Source organism: Pinus tabuliformis, chromosome 5_2, assembly GCF_031772625.1.
Source record: "Pinus tabuliformis cultivar Carrire ecotype Pingquan chromosome 5_2, CPIR1, whole genome shotgun sequence".
Classification (NCBI taxonomy): domain Eukaryota; kingdom Viridiplantae; phylum Streptophyta; class Pinopsida; order Pinales; family Pinaceae; genus Pinus; species Pinus tabuliformis.
This window is the reverse complement of record NC_142306.1, coordinates 875,397,353-875,416,024: the sequence shown is the minus strand read 5'-3', so window position 1 is coordinate 875,416,024 and position 18,672 is coordinate 875,397,353.

The window sequence follows — 18,672 nt, the reverse complement described above, 5'->3', positions numbered from 1 at the left end:
CAATCTGCGGCGTGTGAATCAATGAGCTGGTGTCGAACACCCGCAGAATCATTCGATCGGAGGCCAATGAGGAAAACCTCGCGTCGAACACGAAGAACCTGCCATTGAGGCATGCAGGCTCCAAGGCACCTGAAGGGAGTCTCTAAGTCACCTTCCTGGATAATGAGCTGAAGTCGACAGGAAGTGACCTTGATTGAAGGTGGGCCATAATGTTTCCCACATCATCGACACGACACAGAGGTAGAATGATTTGTGTGAGATAGCAGAGGAGGTTGTATTATTGCAGAGGTCAACTTCTCTTGAACATATCGGCGGCACTATAGCGGATTTGGCAGTATTTGACATAAAATGAGCAAAGGGTATGGTGACGATGGCAATGAGCAGATGAGAGGTCAAATAGGATAACCTAAACCCATGGAGGTCAGTTGTGAAACAAGATAAGATGGGCCCACCCAGATACGAAGCAGAGGAGTGCCATGTTCAAGAGCGACATACTGCCGACACGACTATGATTACAGTTCCATTTTCCCCACCCTTCCTGCCAGGTACCTCGGTTATTTTTGGATGACAAGCTTGATGGGGATAGCATATGCTTGAGGAGTGTCATTTCGACAATGCCCGATGTCATCAAGTGTTTAACGAGCCTGACAAAGGAAAAAATCGGCGTCTTTTCTTGTTTAGAGAGTCTGAAAAGACAGCGGAAAAGGAGACTCTAGGGGGGTCCTTTTTCGTATAGTTGTGTCTCTCGAGCCCGAAAAAGTATAAAACTATGCTCGAAAGAACCGCCCGACCATTACGATCGAGGAGTACTTTTCGTAAATAGTGCTTTCGACCCGAAAAAGTAAAAAAGCGGTCGGAAACACGTCGTTTTAGAGCCGATAACGAGTGCGAAACGACAAACACCCGGCAATCTTTTTAAGTTACACGGTCGGAAAAAGAGCTTAAAATGACCGCCTCTCATTCCCTTTAACAAGCTGAAAGGAGGCGTGACCATCTTTTCTTGTTTCGTGTCGGAAAACAACTCAAAGACGACATTGTTTGGGACCAAGTGATTATAGGATCATTATGATTTTCACTATTTCTGAGGACCTGCACAATAAAAAATACCCGCATAAATCCGTTCGACATGTTAAAAACATATTAAAACATGTATAAGACATTGATAGAAGTGCTAAATCCATGGTAAAAGCATGACAAAAACCCACATCTGCAAAATCTATAGTTAAATTGAGCCATTTTTACTATAAATAGGAGGGTAAATAGTCATTTTTACCATTGTTACCATATTGAGCCTCTGAGAACGTTGTGAAGCTGTGAAGTTGACAGAGAGAATTCTTCCCCGTGCGGACACCATTCGGCGAACGGCTTGATCCAGGTAGGTTCCCCTTGCCATGCGCTCCATTTTGATTATATTTAGCAAAATTTTAATGGTGGAATTCGCCCATTTGGGCAAATTTTTTGAGTATGGGTGCGCTCTCGGTCAGCGCGGGTTTCCCGCTCGGGACCGCGCTGACTGAGTTAAAAATACACGTACCAGCTTTTGGGTCACCGCGGAAAACCCGTGTTCTTCCGCGCTGATCCAATGAAAAAACAACGGGGCGCCATTTTCAGCGCGACTGTTTTTAAAACAGTCGCGCTAGCGCGGAAAAATATGAATTTTAATAAATTGAACGTAAATTTTTCCACCAACGGCAATCTAATATTTTTTCATGGCTTTGCAGGGCACAATGGCTTTCGTGTGGCAAGAGAGAGCTCACGATAACGAGGATATCGTTGCATATGGGCTTGCCGAATGCCGGAACGCAATGCGGGCATGCGGTTTCCTAAAGTTCTTCCTGACTCCGTGCCTGAGGGCGCAACCTGACTTGCTGGAGTTCCTGATCAGAGCTTGGAACCCAGTAGATGGGAAATTCACCATCCGCGGGCAAGATATCGAGTTTGATGCCTCGGATATCTATTTTTTGACTGGTTTGTCGCGCCGGGGCCAGAGGCCCATCCTGGAGGGGCAGCGACCCAGCGGTGAGACTCTAGACCAGCTGATGGCTAGGGTATGCCCAGGAGCTGAAAAGACACGGAGTGGGAAGGTTGCTATCCCGACAGTGCGGGACATGCCTCTCCGCACGATACTCTTCCTGGTGACACGGGCAGCGGGTTCTTTGGCCAACCATGAGGCCTCGAAGAACCAACTATTGTTAGCTCTGGAGTGTCTACAACCCACCATCTTTGACTGGGCGACTGCTGTGACTGCTAGCATGAAGAGGCAACTAAGCAACTGCCGTCGTGGAGAGATGAAGCAGTTCGCCTATGGGTCACTCCTTCTGCCACTCATGCTAGAGCGGGTGCCGGTTCTACAGCTACAGACCATGGCTGTGGATCCACCTAGAGGTCCCTGGGAGACGAGGGCCAGTCGATGGGCCCGGGTCATGCCACGTGGAGGTGGTGGTCGCCCAGTATCTTGGAGAGTGTACTTCAGAGAGTGGCTGGAGCGCCAGGTTGTCATTGTGGAGGACTGGCCGTATGCCGGCATGGATTTCTGTAATGATCCAGACATGCCACTGCCCGCAGGAGAGCATTGGGATGATGGAGGTACGTCATTTGATCTCATTTTAACATTTTTTAATGTTTTTAATTTTTCATGTACATGTCTTAATGAAAGTCACTGTATGCAGATGTGGGACCTGTGAGACCTGTGGGCCTAGCCCTAATAGCACGGAGAGAGGGACCAGACGCTGGAGCCTTGGCCTTAGTTCCTCCAGGGGTGGATACATCGGAGACTGTGGCCCGCAACCTTGAGGGTTTTCTAGAGGGAGTGCCAGACTATCAGGGGGTTGAGGAGGTCCCTATAGAGCACCAAATCCACACAGTGGGGGTGGCACCCAGGCTGCACCGCCTTTTGAGGCAGGTGGCACGAGCGGCTATATGCTACAGAGAGCATAACCCAGCCCACTAGTCGCCTAGGCTTACTTCTATTGTTGTTTTGAGAGACATGTGTCTCGGATGTATTGAGAACAGTGACTCTATTTTTGACATATACACTTATTTTTGAGTGCCTTGGTGCGCCACACGATATATATATATATATATATATATATACATACCGATTTTTGGATGGATCTTGTTACATATGATGATGTTTTGTTTATGCTATGCAAATGTTCAGTACAAATGTGATCTTATGTATGAATTGCACAACACATGACCCATGTATTTTAATGTTTTTAATGCAAGCTTAAAAGAACACACGCACGCATGCAAACTATGCTTGAGAAAATATCTTATTTACATATGTTTTGCTCTATTATGCTTTCTATGTCTTCTTGTATGATGTTATCTATTTCACAAATGTCTGTCTAACACATGATTTGCCAATGCATCAGTCAACGTGTTTAATCGTCTCGGAATATGTTGATATGTGATATAGTCAAAATTCCTTTCTAACAATCTGACACGTAGATACAACCTTAGGATATGTTGGTCTCTGACGGAATACCGCCCGTTAAGTTGATGAACAACCAGTTGGGAGTCCAGGTTTACCATCATTGCTCGAATGCCAAGGTCAACTGCTTCGGCTAGTAGCTCAATTACGGCACTGTATTCAGCAACATTATTAGTGGTACGACCGAGGCAGACTCCTTGAAGATCTAGCAACTCTCCGTGAGGATCGTAGATCGCCCATGCCGCAGAAGACATATTGCAAGTACTACGGCAGGCACCATCAGCGAAACCGACATAAGGTGTACTAGACATCTGCACAAGAAGAGAAAACACAATAAGAGGCAAACACGCCTTCACACCAAAGCAAAACATGAAATCATGCACACAAAACACACTAAACCCGCGTATGTACACACTGAGTGCACGAAGTCATGCATAATACTTCTTCAGATACAGCCCGTTGCGGGGCTTGTCAAGGGGATTTCCTTCGTAATCAATTAACTCATATGCGCCCTTTTGCAAAACTCTTTTCACGATATAGGGACCTAACCACATGGATTCGAGTTTTCCTGCCCCCAGCTTATCTTTAGCTTGATCGTAGAGCAGTACTAGATCTCCCTCAACGAAGGAACGAGGATGAATGTTCTGGTCAAAGTGAGCTTTGACTCTCTTCTTTTGTGCTTCGATAGCCAGAGAAGCTAAACGATGAGTCTCGTCTAACTGTTCTAGGTACAGAAGCCGTTCCTGCACCGGAGTGGTGTTGGGAAGCAACTCGATAGCTAATTTCAACGAAGGAATCTCGCATTCGACAGGAAGGGTGGCCTCCAGTCCATAAACCAATTGAAATGGAGTGAAGCCGGTGGCGTCCTTCACAGAAGTCCGGTAGGCCCACAAGGCTTGGAACAACATTAGATGCCAATTAGACTTGTGCGTATTGATGGTGCGTTGAAGCATAATGATCAAAACTTTGTTCACGGCCTCGACTTGACCATTAGATTGTGGATAGTACGGTGTCGAACTATCCTGACGCAAGCCTAGTTGGGTCGCTAGTTCCGTCATCATGTGATTATGGAAATGCTTTCCGTGATCCGTGACAATAGCCTGAGGGACTCCGAACCGAGTAATGACATGATTGAATAAAAACTGCGCCGCTGTGTACCCGTCTTCGTTCAATGTAGGCATCGCTTCGGCCCACTTGGTGAAATAATCCACGGCAACGATGATGTACCCATGCCCCCGGCCGAACGAGGGTTACAGGACGTGTAATTGATGCCCCATTTGGCAAATGGACCTACGGTGACAACAGGGTGCAGTGGTGCAACAGGTGCACGCATCTTCCGGTGGTAAACCTGGCATTCATGACATGCACGTACAGCAAGGATGCAATCCTTGAAGATGGAAGGCCAGAAATAACCAGCACGGAGGATCTTCTGGGCGGTAGCATATCCGGACATATGGCCGCCACAAGCGCCGGAGTGGCAGTCATTCAACACCCGCTCAGCCTCCTCGAGAGTCAAGCAACGGCGGAGAACAGAATCAATGCCGAGGCGGTACAGGGTATCGCCCAAAATGCGATAGGGTTGAGCTTGGTGACGAATTCGCCGTCGAGCATCTTTCGATACATTCGGACGGAAGGAAGACGTCTGTAAATATACGATAATGTCCCCGTACCACGGGTCGAGGGTGCTGATGAGAAACAATGTTTCATCCGGAATATGCTCCTCCGAACGAGATGGTGCAGAGTGAGATGGTAAGGAACAGAGCAGTTCAGCAAAGACCAGAGATTTCTTAGACTTGGCCGCAGTGAATTCCAAGTCGAACTCTTGGAGGATTACAATCCACTTCGAGTATTTGCCCCCCAGCAGCTGACGTGACAAAATGTAGGTCATGGGGTTGCAATCAGAGATCACGGTCGTTGTGCGCAACAGGATATAATGCCGGAATCGTTGGACGGCGCAGACAGCTGCCAATGCCAACTTTTCGACATATGTGTAGCGAGTTTCTGTATCCAGAAGGTTGCGGCTAAGATAATAGATAACGTGTTCGGTGCCGGCATCATCATCCTGCAATAGAACCATGCCGATGGTGGTGTCAGCGGCAGCTAGATAGAGAGTGTAGTCACGGTGGTAGTTCGGGGGTCTTAAGAGCGGAGCTGAGACAAGGAGGTCTTTAAGGCGCTCGAAAGATTCCTGGGCGATAGCATCCCAACGGAAGGGTGTGTCTCGCTTTAATAACTGTGTGAAACCCTTAGCCACCTCGGCATAATTCAGAATGAATCGTCTGAGAAAATTAGCTTTACCCTGCAAGCTCTGCAATTGCTGCAAAGAGGCGGGGGGAGGAAGATTCAAAACGGCCTCGACTTTGAGGGGATCCAAACGGATGCCTTCCCGGGAGACGATGAACCCGAGTAGTCGGCCAGATTCTACGCAGAAGACACACTTATGCGGATTGAGTCGAATACGGTAGTGTCGACAGCGGAGAAAATTTTTGCGTAAATGAGATGGATGGTCTTGATGTTTAGCTGAATGAGCTGGGAGGTCATCCAGGTAAGTCTGTACGATGTGTCGGATATCATGAAAAGCATACGACATCGCACGCTGGAAAGTGGCACCAGCATTTTTGAGACCAAAAGGTAGCTTCTTATAAGCGAAGGTGCCCCAAGGACAAATGAAAGTTGTCTTATGCTGGTCTGCAGGGGCTATGTTGATCTAGTTATAACCAGAGAAGCCGTCCATAAATGAATAAATCTCGCTTCCTGCGCAGTCATCAATAAGCTGATCAATAAAAGGCGTAGGAAAGTTATCTTTTGGACATGCACGATTGATATCGCGGTAGTCAACACAGACCCGGATAGTGCCCTGCGTTTTATTCACAGGGACTATATTGGATACCCATTCCGTGAGGGGAATGACATAGATGAAACCAGCTCGAAGAAGCTTCTCAACTTCGGCCTTGATGGCTGCAGCCTTTCGAGGGTGCACTGGAGGTAAGCGCTGACGAACAGGCTTAGCGCCTGGATAAGTAGGTATTTCGTGCACCACAATACTAGGGTCGATGCCGGGCATTTCCTCGTAAGACCATGCGAAGACATCGCGGAATTCACGAAATAAAGCGGTATAAAGTTGAACTTCCTCAGGAGTGCATGTGACTCCAATGAAAATATTCTCGACAATCCCTGGTTTGACAGAGATGTCAATAGACTGGGTTTGCGTGATGTTACCCATATTGCCTTCCGAAGACACTTGATATAGCTGAACAGGTGTTTGGAGAGGTGGAGACAGGACACATGAAGCAAACCGCTCGAGACATGCGACCATTTCCGAATGCGGAGGGAGGAACGAAGAGCGATGGTGGTGATCTAACCAAGGGAGCTCCTCGAGAGACATAGTCTCAATGATAGCCTCATCGGAGGGAAATGATTCCTTCAGGGGATCCAAAGTGGCCTCATCTCCCAACCAAGGGAAGTGATCATATGAATCGGGAACACTGCTTAGAAAAGCAGGTTCAGGAGGGGGAGCCGATGCAGCGACAATCTCGATGTAGTTGAGCTCAGCAGGACTCAATGGCATCATATCACCCCAAGAGTCTTCTTGATTCGAGGGAGGAGGAACCCATGGATCAGAACGCACTGAAATCATGTTGACAAGGGCGAGATTCGGAGGTGGGAGGGGAAAGACTCCCATCAAGGAGGGATCTTTGAATAATCCAGCACCCACACTCACTAACGACTTGGAGGTATGCTCCACGAATGGCACATTTCCTTCAGAAGAGGAAGCAAAAAAGGACAGCTGGTCCACCGTGACAATTCTTCCTTGATGGGGAAAGCGAACGACACGGAACAAGGAGGAAGCCACGGCTTGCATGGCATATGTCCAGCTTCGTCCAAGGAGGAGGTTGTAAGTGAGATTAGCGTCAACAACTTCAACCTCTACTTCGACGGTTTTCCCTTCTAAAGAGATAGGCAATCGCGGGAGGATACCATATGGACGAGATTCTCTTCCATCGAAAGCCTCCAGGGTCGTAGGAGACTGGATTAGAGCAGGAGAACCAATAGCCTTCCAGCAAGCAACTGACATGATGCAGGTTGAGGCACCTTCATCAATGACTGTACGATGGATCGTTTTGCCGTTGATGAGAACCTGTATAAGGAAAGCCACTTGATGAGGCAGTCTCTGTGTGAAACCCTCGAGATCAAAAGAAATTAAATCCGAATCTGCCGGGTCTATGCCACCAATCGCTGATAGCAGGGACTTCCTCTGGGAGGGGCAGCTCTGGAGGACTTCTAACGCGGACATAGCAGACGGAGCCTGAGCTAAGTCCTCGACAATGCTATAGTGTTGGGTAGCACGAGCATTGGGGTTATAAGATGACTTCCCGAGTACACCTTTGGGAGGGGGTCGGGGGATCGTCTCAGTGCTGGGCCGTTCGATGTGAAGGGGACCAGAACTGGACGGAGGAGCGCTGGAGGGAACCTCCGGCTCTTTCCCGGCTGGAGATGGATAATATTTCGCTCGAGTTGAAACATGGATGGGGATCGTCCCAGCCATGAACACTTGAGAACCGAACGAGGAAGAGGATTGAGAGGGATCTGCCACCTGATGCGTCTGCTGGGAAGGGAAAGGCTCTTTTAGCACAGCAGGAGGCCCCGGAGCACCTTTCAAAAGTCGACTAACCTCGGACCGCCTAGGGCAATCCTTGGTGTAGTGATCCTCCTCGCAGATGAGACAAGGATACTTAGGCTTTTGTTTGGCTCCTTCCTCGGAGGGAGGTTTAGGAGGGTTCTGCTTGGGCTGTCCAGATTTATCTTTAACCTTCCCTTTCTTTTTGCCTTTCGAGGATTTATCCGCCGCGGTGGACTAGACGGCGTTTACCTCGGAGGTAGTCCCAGAAATTGATTGGCCCTAAGGAGCATTTTCGTTGGAGGCGTTCTGTTTCTGCTTCCCAGGGTTCGCGGCCGATTTCTTAGATGACGAATTCACAGAACCAATGACTCCATCAACAGAAGGCTTTGGTGGAGCCTTGGGCTGTCCAGGCCTCGAGGAATCTGGCAAATACTCATACAAAGTACCCGACTGAGAGTACACTAAGTCGAGGTACTGAGCTCGCGCGATTGCTTTTTCTTCAGTTACACACGCTCCCATTGCAATGTCTTTTGCAATCTTAGGGACAAAGGAAGTCGTGAACCAGTCGGTCAGGAGTTGATCAGGAATCCAGAATTTAATCAAGCGACGACGCCTTCTCCATTCATGTATATGATCAGAGATGTGCGTAGCCGTATCTTGTTTAAGAGACGTGAGGAGATGTGTCCCAGTCTCGTACCGAATGGGTAACTGAAAATGAGTCAAAAAGGCCATAGCTAACGAGTTGAAATCTTGAAACATGCCGCGATTGAGTTCGATGTACCACTTAGCAGCTGAACCAGTGAGAGTCCTCTGAAAGAGGCGAAGCCGGATAGAATCATCAAGCCATGAGTTGGATGAACACCAAAGGTGATAAGTCATTACATGGGCCTGAGGGTCTTCACCTGCTTTGCCATCAAACTTTGGGCAATCACCTGGTATTTTGGTCGGAACTGGTGGCCAATACGGATTATGCAAAATAGGATCATTTGTTAACTTGGACACATCAGGCAGTTCCAACGTTGCTAAGAATGGTAACTGCGGGTTAAAGGACATCTGTGGCTGCGAATTCGAGGCGACATTAGGGTTCCAACCAGATGGTGGTTGCCCCCACGAACTCTGTCCGGATGGACCTGGCCCAAAAGGGCCTGGTGCATAAGAACTTTGTCCCGATGGACCTGGCCCAAAAGGGCCTGGCGCATAGGGAGCTTGTCCATAGGGGTTCTGTCCATACGGATTCTGGCCATATGCGGACGGCTGTCCTTGTGTCTGCCCCCCAACTCCCCATGTATTAGCAGCTTGCCCCACAGGTGCACCATATTGATAATTTTGATAAGGAGTGACCTGTGGCTGTTGATAATTTTGATAAGGAGCAAACTGATTTTGCCCCTGGGGTTGCTGGTAGCCATATGGTTGCTGGGCCCCATACTAAGCATGATAGGGAGGCTGCGTCTGGTAAGAAGGTTGATAACCTGTTTGAGTTTGAGGCCCAGAGTAATGTCCTTGAACCGGCTGGGGTTGAACCATCTGTCCCGAAGGTTGACTTGGTTGGATTTGAGATGGACCTGGTTGGCCAGCAGGATAGACTTGCTGGGTATCAGGTTGTCCGTGCGCCACCAAGGGTTGTCCTTGCGGAACGGATGACTGAGCTGGCTGGATAGCTGGTTGATGCTGAGGTTGGCCAACTTGTCTAGATGGATGATTAGGGCGGACAACGGGTTGACCTTGCTGCATAGAAGGTTGGCCCGTTTGCCCCCCAGGGTGAACAGACTGAGCAGAGGGTTGGGCTTGCTGTATAGCGGGCTGCCCCCCTTGGTGCATAGGCTGAGCAGTGGGTTGGCCTTGCTGTATAGCAGGCTGGCCCCCTTTCCTAGAAGGATTTATGGATTGAGCAGTGGGTTGACCCTGCTGAACATAGGGTTGCCCACCCTGCCCAGAAAGATGACCAGACTGGGCAGTAGGTTGGCCCTGCTGTAAGTAGGGTTGCCCCCCCTGCCCAAGAGGATATCCCTGCTGGACTGCTGGTTGATTTTGAGGATTATAAACTGACCCGGTTTGTCCAGATGGGTACCCTTGCTGGAAACCGGGTTGGCCTTGTTGAATGTAAGGCTGCCCGGGTTGTCGAGTTGGGTAACCTTGCTGGGTACCAGGTTTCCCTGGATATCCAGTAGGTTGAGCTTGATATGAATACGACGGACCTCCAATGGCCGAGGGTTGTCCCTGGTAGGGTTTTCCCTGTGGGCCCCCAGATTGTCCTAGGTAAGGTGGGCCATAAAGTGGTTGCCCCTGAGGGGTTTGCACATAAGGCGGCTGACCTTGATTGGGTGGTCCTTGGGGCTGTCCGGGAGGATTCCGGCGCCCAATGAAAACATGAGAAACGGGATCATACGTGACGTCCAACGGTTCCTGGTTCTCCTCGAAAGGACGACGAGGTAGGGACGAAACGTTCTCGAGGTACTCGCCGTTCGCATCATAATAAAAGAGTGGACCATCGTAATCTGGGTCCACAATGGGCTGCCCGTGGGCATCATACGGCCCTGCTCCTGGAATGCCACTGGGAAAGGGCCCAGCTTCAGGGTTTACAGATGAGGATGCTGGTACAACACTGATGACCGGAGTCGAGCGTGCTACACAGACGGTCGGATTGGTGGGAACTGAGGTAACAGGCGTGTTAAGCCCTGAAGTAAGAGGTGTACTAAGAGGTCGCGAAACAAAGGGTCCGGTGGTGGCAATAAGACTAGGATCCCATATAGTCATAGAAGTAGTTCTAGCGGCTATCCTATCCCTCATTGATTGATATCGTGGAGGGAGTGGAGAGGAAGCCGGGATCGGAGTCTCAATGTCCGTCACCACGGGCATCTCACCTGTGCTGGAAGCTGTCTCATCCATGGGGGAAGTAGACATTGGAGACGACATACCGAGAGGAGTACGAGGGGTACGAGGGGTATAATTGCTGTCAGGCTCCCAGATAGGATTCCAATCTTCTATGTAATCTTCGTCGCCTGGGGCACGTACGTTGATAGGCTGGATACTCGGAACAATGGGAAGAGTACCGCTTACAACTGGTACCTCTGGAGCAACAGAAGATGGAGAACCTTGATTACTTGGACCGGGAGTTGACGGGTCAGCCAGGATGACCAGACCCCTTAGAAAACCTAAAGGAAACTAACGATTAAGACCCTACTCAAAACTAACACACACAAGATCTAATCAGGTGATGTTATCGTGGCCGAATTAATTTTTAAGACACAAGAACCAAACTTGACCTTTTCATGTTTCAAGAGTCGAGAAAAGGACGAAAAGATGACTCCAGTCTCCTTCAAATGTTTAATGAGCACGAAGTGACAAGACGCTCACAGGAACCTTTTCATTTAGGGAGTCCGAAAAGGATCAAAAGTGACTGCTCTGGAGACTCTAGGTATAAGGTTTACCAAGCGACCCGTAAAACTGCTTATACACCTTAGCAATCGTATGAGAGCCAAGGACTTTCCGTACTGCAGTCAATCTTCCCGAATGCTGTGTTCGGTGCGTTACGGTTCACAAGGCGGCAAACTCGGCTTCCTATGGATAAAGGATAAAATCCTAGTGGGGTCTCCCTATATACGCGACAGTACGTGGGAGCGCAGTCCGTGTTAGACCACTATCGAGTCACAGAAGGAGGAATCACCCAACCATAATGTGAAACAACAGTGACTATGTTTAAAGACGCCGAAACACATCTCTAACCTAGACCTCTAGATGTTTGCGTTTAGTTCCAATGCGTTTTTAGATTCATTCGGTTCATTTTATAGTTGATCTTGAAATTAAGTTTCGATTTCAGGTCCTATCGTATGTTCTCTCAAAATTACCTAGATGCAAACTACATGCCAAAGAATTTCATTTTGTTCGATGAATTCTAGCTACGAAAGGGTAAAGAGATTTCGATCAAACAACGAATACAAGCAACCAAACAACCTAATGCAGCTAAAAGCAAGGAAAGGAAACTTTTTCTTTTGAAAATGAAAATCAATGAAATGTTCTTTTCCTTTTCAATTCTCAAAAGCAAAGCTACTAGTTTGATTTTCTTTCAATGGCACAAAGCATCTAAATGAATTTGGAGGAACCAGAACACCAAGTAAATTACTTAATGAAAGCACACAAAGTTCCTAAAACATCGAACAAAGATTTCCAAATCAAAAAGAAAACCAAGTTCGCACGAGCTATGTGATCTAAGCTCGGCAAGACAAGCAAGGATTCAAACAAGGAGGAAGCGAAAACCACTCGGAAACACAACCAAAAACACTTCAACAATCACTGAACAAGTGCAACAACAAATTTAAAGTTGGCTGGTCAAACAGGAAAACAAGATCCCTACAGAAGGCTTGACACACACACGGCCACTAGATGCCCTAGGGCTAGAGTGCGAAATCAATGGAGAAAAGCAAACACCCGGAGGATAAGAGCCCCAACCAGTCAAATAGAGATCCAACACAATCCAGCAGCTGTAAAAGTGATGGCGGAAAAACAAACCAAGCAGCGAAAGCAAAGAGGAAGGTATTTACAAAAACCGAAAGATGAGCAAAAACGAAACCCTGTGGAACAAGACTTCGCAAACAAGTAGCTCAGAGTTTAGGTAATGAAAAACAAGTCACAAACCAAGTGGAGAGAAGAGGGGAAAGCTAAAGCAACAAGTCCAGGAGGATAATCTAGACAAAAATGAATTCTACAGAATCAACGCGGGTAGCCTTCAGCAACTCGGCGCTGACAGGAGGAGGCCTGTAGCAACTTTGCGACGTCAGCGCGGAAATACACGGATAAAGCGCGCTGTCTCAGAAAAACGAGGTCAGCGCGACTATTAATCACACAAGCGTGATGACAGGGAGAACAAAGAAGCAGGTGTGCGACGTCAGCGCGGAAGCACACAGATAAAACGCGTTGTCTCAGAAAAACGAGGTCAGCGCGACTATTAATCACACAGGCGCGATGACAAGGAGGACTGAGAAGCAGGCGTGCGACATCAGCGCGGAAGCACACGGATAAAGCGCATTGTCTCCAAAAAACGAGGTCAGCGAGACTATTAATTGTACAGGCGCGATGACAGGGATAACAAAGAAACAGGGGTGCGACGTTAGCGCGTCTGTTCTGAATTAAACCACAACGAAGGTGAAAACGAGTAGAGTCAAGGCAGAAACTCCCAAACCAAAGGTAGAAAGTCTTTTAACAGTCAAGACACTTCCCAGATGAACCCAGGAAGGCTACAAGCAGAAAAACAATCCCCAAAACTCGAAAAGAGAGAAAAATCAAATTCAAGCACAAAGAGTGGACACAAGAGACAAAAACGCTGATCCCCAGCGGAGTCGCCAAATTGTTGGAGAGGTAAATCCCCTCTACGGATAGAGGCGATCCCTACTAGCCCAGCAAGGGTCTAGCAACAATCAAACAATGCTGCTATGCATGTTCCTAATTACAATTAAACAAGAGGTAAAGAGCACCTACTTGGATTCCAGTGCTGTTGTTTGATGAAGAGATGCCGCCTTCACTCCTTCGCTTTGGCTGGTCACGATCCTTCGCGATCTCCGCGAATAGATACCTGCACACACGAAGAGGAAACAAACACAAGCGTGAAACCTAATAAAAGCAACCATACATCAGTCAGAAAAGATGTAATTCAGATTTAACCATTGCATAGACAAATGAGAATGGAACAATAATAGCAGTCATCTGTTATTAATGAAACAGAGAAGAGTACAACCAAATGTTCTGACGTCGGTAACCTTCTCAAGAGGGGCCAGTCAGCAAGTATCTCAAGCATTCACCTTTGGAAATGATTCTCCCAAGACAAGCAATTCTCTCTCTCTCTCACACAAGCAACACAAAACAACCTTCCCTAAGCAATCAATCACTTCCACACCTAGCACACCAAATACCTATAGTAGCAGCAATCTGAGCACTATAAGCTCTATACAATCCAAGCTATTCCAAACTAGCTGCTCATGGTAATGGTGGAAGTTTATATAGGAGAAGGAGCCTCCTAAAAGGGTGGAAGAATGAGCTTATCCTTGAGGGAAGTGGTTGCAAAGGGTCGAACAGACATGCCATAGAAGGGATTCGATACTCACAAAGCCAACAACCAAGCCTGGAGTTATCTGGAAGGCTGGCTGTTGAAACAAATTCGCCCAAACAGGATCAGCGCGGATTATAAGGTAACTGACGCGCTGACGTCATGCCTCAATAACTGGGAAAGTCATGTCAGCGCGACCCAATACAAAGGAGAGGTGCGCTGGCTCATGAAATGCGACCAGCGCGGAAAAGTGATGTGCTTCCGCGCTGGCAGCGCACCGCATACACTAAGAGCCGCCAATCATCGCAAATATTTTAGAAACAGACGCGCTGATGAGGAAAACATTGAAAAAATGGGTTTTTGGCCAGTTCAGAAGGCATGAAATTGATTATGGTGAACTCCTGACACAGTAGGGTGACTGACAGGGAGACAGTGACAAATTACTGTGTAACAGCCCTAGTCTTTTTCATGTCATCAATAATATTGTACTCCATTTCATCCGACACAATCAGTGTTCTTGATGGAGGTGTTTGATCTGATTGGACTGGGCTAGATTGAGTCGCTTTAGCGGTCGTTTTCTTTGTTGCGACTTTATCTTTTGCTGCAGGGCTTGTGCCCTTCTGCTTAGGGGTAGTTTGGGGACGATCAAGTTGTTTTTTGCTTCGTGTGCTAACCGGAAATTCTTCTTGATCTTCTTCTTGCGGGAGGATGAAATCCCACATTCCTTGTAGTTCCACAACTTCTTCGTCATCGGTCTGCCCTTCAGTGGTATTCTCTTCTTCTTCCTCTTCTTCGGATTCGACGTTTGAGATAGCCTTGAGTGGTTTCACATCCATTCAAGGACTTCTTTTAAAAGCTCTGTAGGGCTTTTTTGAAGAAGTTTCTGCTACTTGTTTTTTTATGTCAATCATCTCATTGGACATGGTTTTTAACACTATTTGTAATCCTTCCAAATCGAAAGGGTCTTCCGTTTGTTTCTTCTTGGGGTCTTCCTTGAAGGAGACTTTCTTAGATTTGTGTTCCTCCATCGCAGATCTTTTTTCCAGGGCTACTACACGTTTCTCTACTGCTATCGCCTCTGTCATGTTTTCAACTAAGGTTGTCTTATTTTCCCTATCCACGAAGATTTCCAAGTTTGATGTTAAGGCCATAATATACCATTCACATCTTACTTCTTCGCTGGGTTGGGAAGCAGCGGGAATTTTGTTGAGGATTTTATTGAATCGTAAATTGAAATCTTTGATGGGTTCTCTAGCCTTGACTTTAAGATTGGATAGGTCATTGATTAACGTCACCGTAGATCTGTCATCACCAAAATTGGTAAGGAATTGACTTTGAAAAATGTCCCAACTTGTGATAGACCCGGAAGCTAATGAAAAGTACCATGACCTGGCTGTTCCTTGCATTGTATAGGGAAAAAGCCAGACGACAGCATCCTCGTTGGTAACTCTGTTGAGATTGACAGAAAGCATGAAATTATTAATATGCTCTTCAGCTAGCATGCCTGCTTTTGGATTGAATTTGGGTAGCCATTTCTCAGGATGGGTCGGTATTTGGCTCAGGGGTGGAGGCATTAAAACTGCCCCAGGATTGTTCCATGGAGACTGGGCCATCGTGAAGCTGCTAGTAAATGAAAGTGCAGAAGATGATCCCTGATGCTAGGAAGATGAAGATATTATGATCTTTGATTATTGAAGAGGAGGGGTTGTGGAAGATGGATGAGTGGTTTGGAATGAATATGTGGGTGGCTGACTTCACGGTGAGGGAGTTGAAATGGACGACGTAGATGAAAGAGTCTCACTGTCAGATTCTGGAGGTGTTTTCCTTGCTCTTTTCCTGGTGGGGAGAGGGAATTCAGTTGGCTGGATGCCAAATTTTCCACTCTTTAATCTGGTCAGGGGATGAGCAGGATTGTACTGCGAAGTCACGATGCTTTGAGATTTATTAGACCTCTGTGCAAAAATAGAAAATCCCTAGAGTTTGCGAATTAGAGTTTGAACTTCAGGGGGTTCAATGGTAAATTGGTCTGAAATATTAGGGTATGTAGCAGCGGTTGATACTCCAGCAACTTATGACTCTGGATTTAAACGTACTGGGGAAGTCAGGGGAGTTGATGAGGGCGATTTACTCTCAGAATGGTATTTAGATTTTGATTTAGGTGCCATTCAATATAGTTCGTGCCCTCCTTCTAGCGCCAAATATGTTGAAGCCCCGAAAATCGGGTCGACAACAAGGGGGATACCCACCCGGTCCAGACCTTGGTTGGCAGCTCCTTATCCATTTGGTATAGCGGGTCCGACTGGGGATAATGGGATCAGTTTCCCAATCTAAGGGGTGTGTGTGTGTGTAGAGTTGGATGATGCTGATCTAGGAGTATTTAAAGCTAATTTAAATTCAAACTTCTAAACTAACTCTATGCTATTGTAATCTAATGAGAAACAACACATCTAATCTACGCTAACCCGGGGTGTATTTCTTCTATTATGCGATCTAAAGAGATTTCAAACAATAACTGGTAATAAAGATCATTCAGCTATCATAAGAATAGAAATCAATTAAGATAAACCACTTTGCATAAAAAGTTAAGCAAAACAATTGTGAACAACATATTGCATAATAAGTTATTCATATATAAAACACAAATAAATGACTCCACCATATAGAAGTGCCAAATGGTAACCCACACATTCATGCATTAACATATAAACAACGAAAAACTGTATATCACTTTAAGAATATAAGCAGAAATGGTCAAGAGATAAAAGTACCATTTATGACTGGTTCCACTCATAAGCTTCAAGCAACAAGGATTTATCTCTACTTGTTCTAACATCTACTAAGAGTACAAAAGTGCAACATCAGTAGCAGACATCAAATGCAAACATTGATAAATCTCGATCCATCTATTCATTGAAAACCCCTCCGAGGGTGCAAAAGTGCATTTCCTGAGGACAAGTTTTTTGACAAATTTCTGGACCCTTCTCCAAATGCCTGAGAAGGGTTTAAATACTGCGAACTAATTAATATTAATTACATAAATTTAGGACACTGTTTTAAATGACCGCCCTTCTACTAAAGCAAATTTATTTCTAAAACTTGAATCTAATTTCTAACCGTTTTTGTATTTGCTCCTTAGTGTTGTAAGCAATGCAACATTCGCCTGGGAAGAGTCAGCTGGTCGTCTTCTCCTTTCGTTTGAGCTACAAAAATAGAAATAACAAGCGCTGGCACCGCTTTCTGGCAAACTAGAAAATATTTTCGAAAATCTTCCTCTGGCTTGGTGTATTCATTGTGTGTAAACTTGGTAATAACCCAAATTTCTCTCAAACTGATTCTGCTTTTACTATTTCGGTTTCCGGCCTTGCAAATGACTGAATAAGTTAGGGACTTTTCTCTCTGAACAATTTTCTGTATTGAAAATTGCATCCGTTCTTTGTTCCAGGCTTTTCTGGTGTGTTTTCCCTCTTTAGCGCCTTTTTATTTTTGCTTTACCCAGTCTAAGCTTCAGGATCTTTTGTAAACATGCTGCTTTTGTGCGCCTTTGCTTCTGAGTTTTGGATGGCCTATTGACATCAGTACATGTTGAGTGATACTCTGGAATCTATGGTCCTGTTGCATGCGGCATCCATTTGTGAAGGCATCTCTTCTCTGTTCTCCGAGCATTGACGCTTTCCCCTTTTCCTTAGATGTTTCCTGCACATTGCTTTATGTTATTTGCTGTCTTACAGTTTACGCAAAGGAAAAGAGTAATGTTGAAAAGATTGACATGAAAGCTTTAAGCTCTAATGAATGCATAATCATGACACCCATAATGAAGTGACTCTTCGAAAAACACGACACAATCCTTCTTGGATATTTTGGCATACAATCATTAATCTCTTTTAAGGCACGCGCCCAATTTTGGTCTACAGACAGCTTTCCTTGAATACTGTGTCGAGGAAATTTTGCGATGGGTGATTTCTGTGACTCGCATCACAGTATCGAGGATTGCGTCGTCAAGATGTGTCATCGCAGGAATTGATGATCGCATACATTGCAGATCGCAACATCGTAGATCACAACATCGCAGATCGCAACATCGCAGATCGCAATATCGCAGATTGCGAATCACAAATCACGCTTAGTCATCCAATCATTGTGTGCTGCTTATGCGATGTTGCGATATGCGACGTCGCATATCGGCCGTCGGAGATTCCTTAAGTTTTTCATTTAAGAGTGCTTCACAATATATGCGATGAATTTCGCATCGCTTCTTCGCAGCTTTATTATGCGCATAGGAAAACGTTTCACTCTCTTCTCGCGATGCGATGCAGCTTTAGGGAGTTAAAATACAAAAATTTTGATAAAATGTTTCTTTTGGATTTTTATTAAGGGTCCCCATTTGCTTGGTGTTATCGCTAATACCAAAAAAGAGGGGGGTTGTTGGTGGCCACAACACATAGCCATCCAAAGAACGATGGGGGAAAAGACATCTGTTGACCACCTCCATGATGAGGCATCATCTCACCCCACCTCATCAGTCGTGGTGTTCTGAAACCAACTCACAAAAATATAGAAAATATAGATCAATGCCTTAGA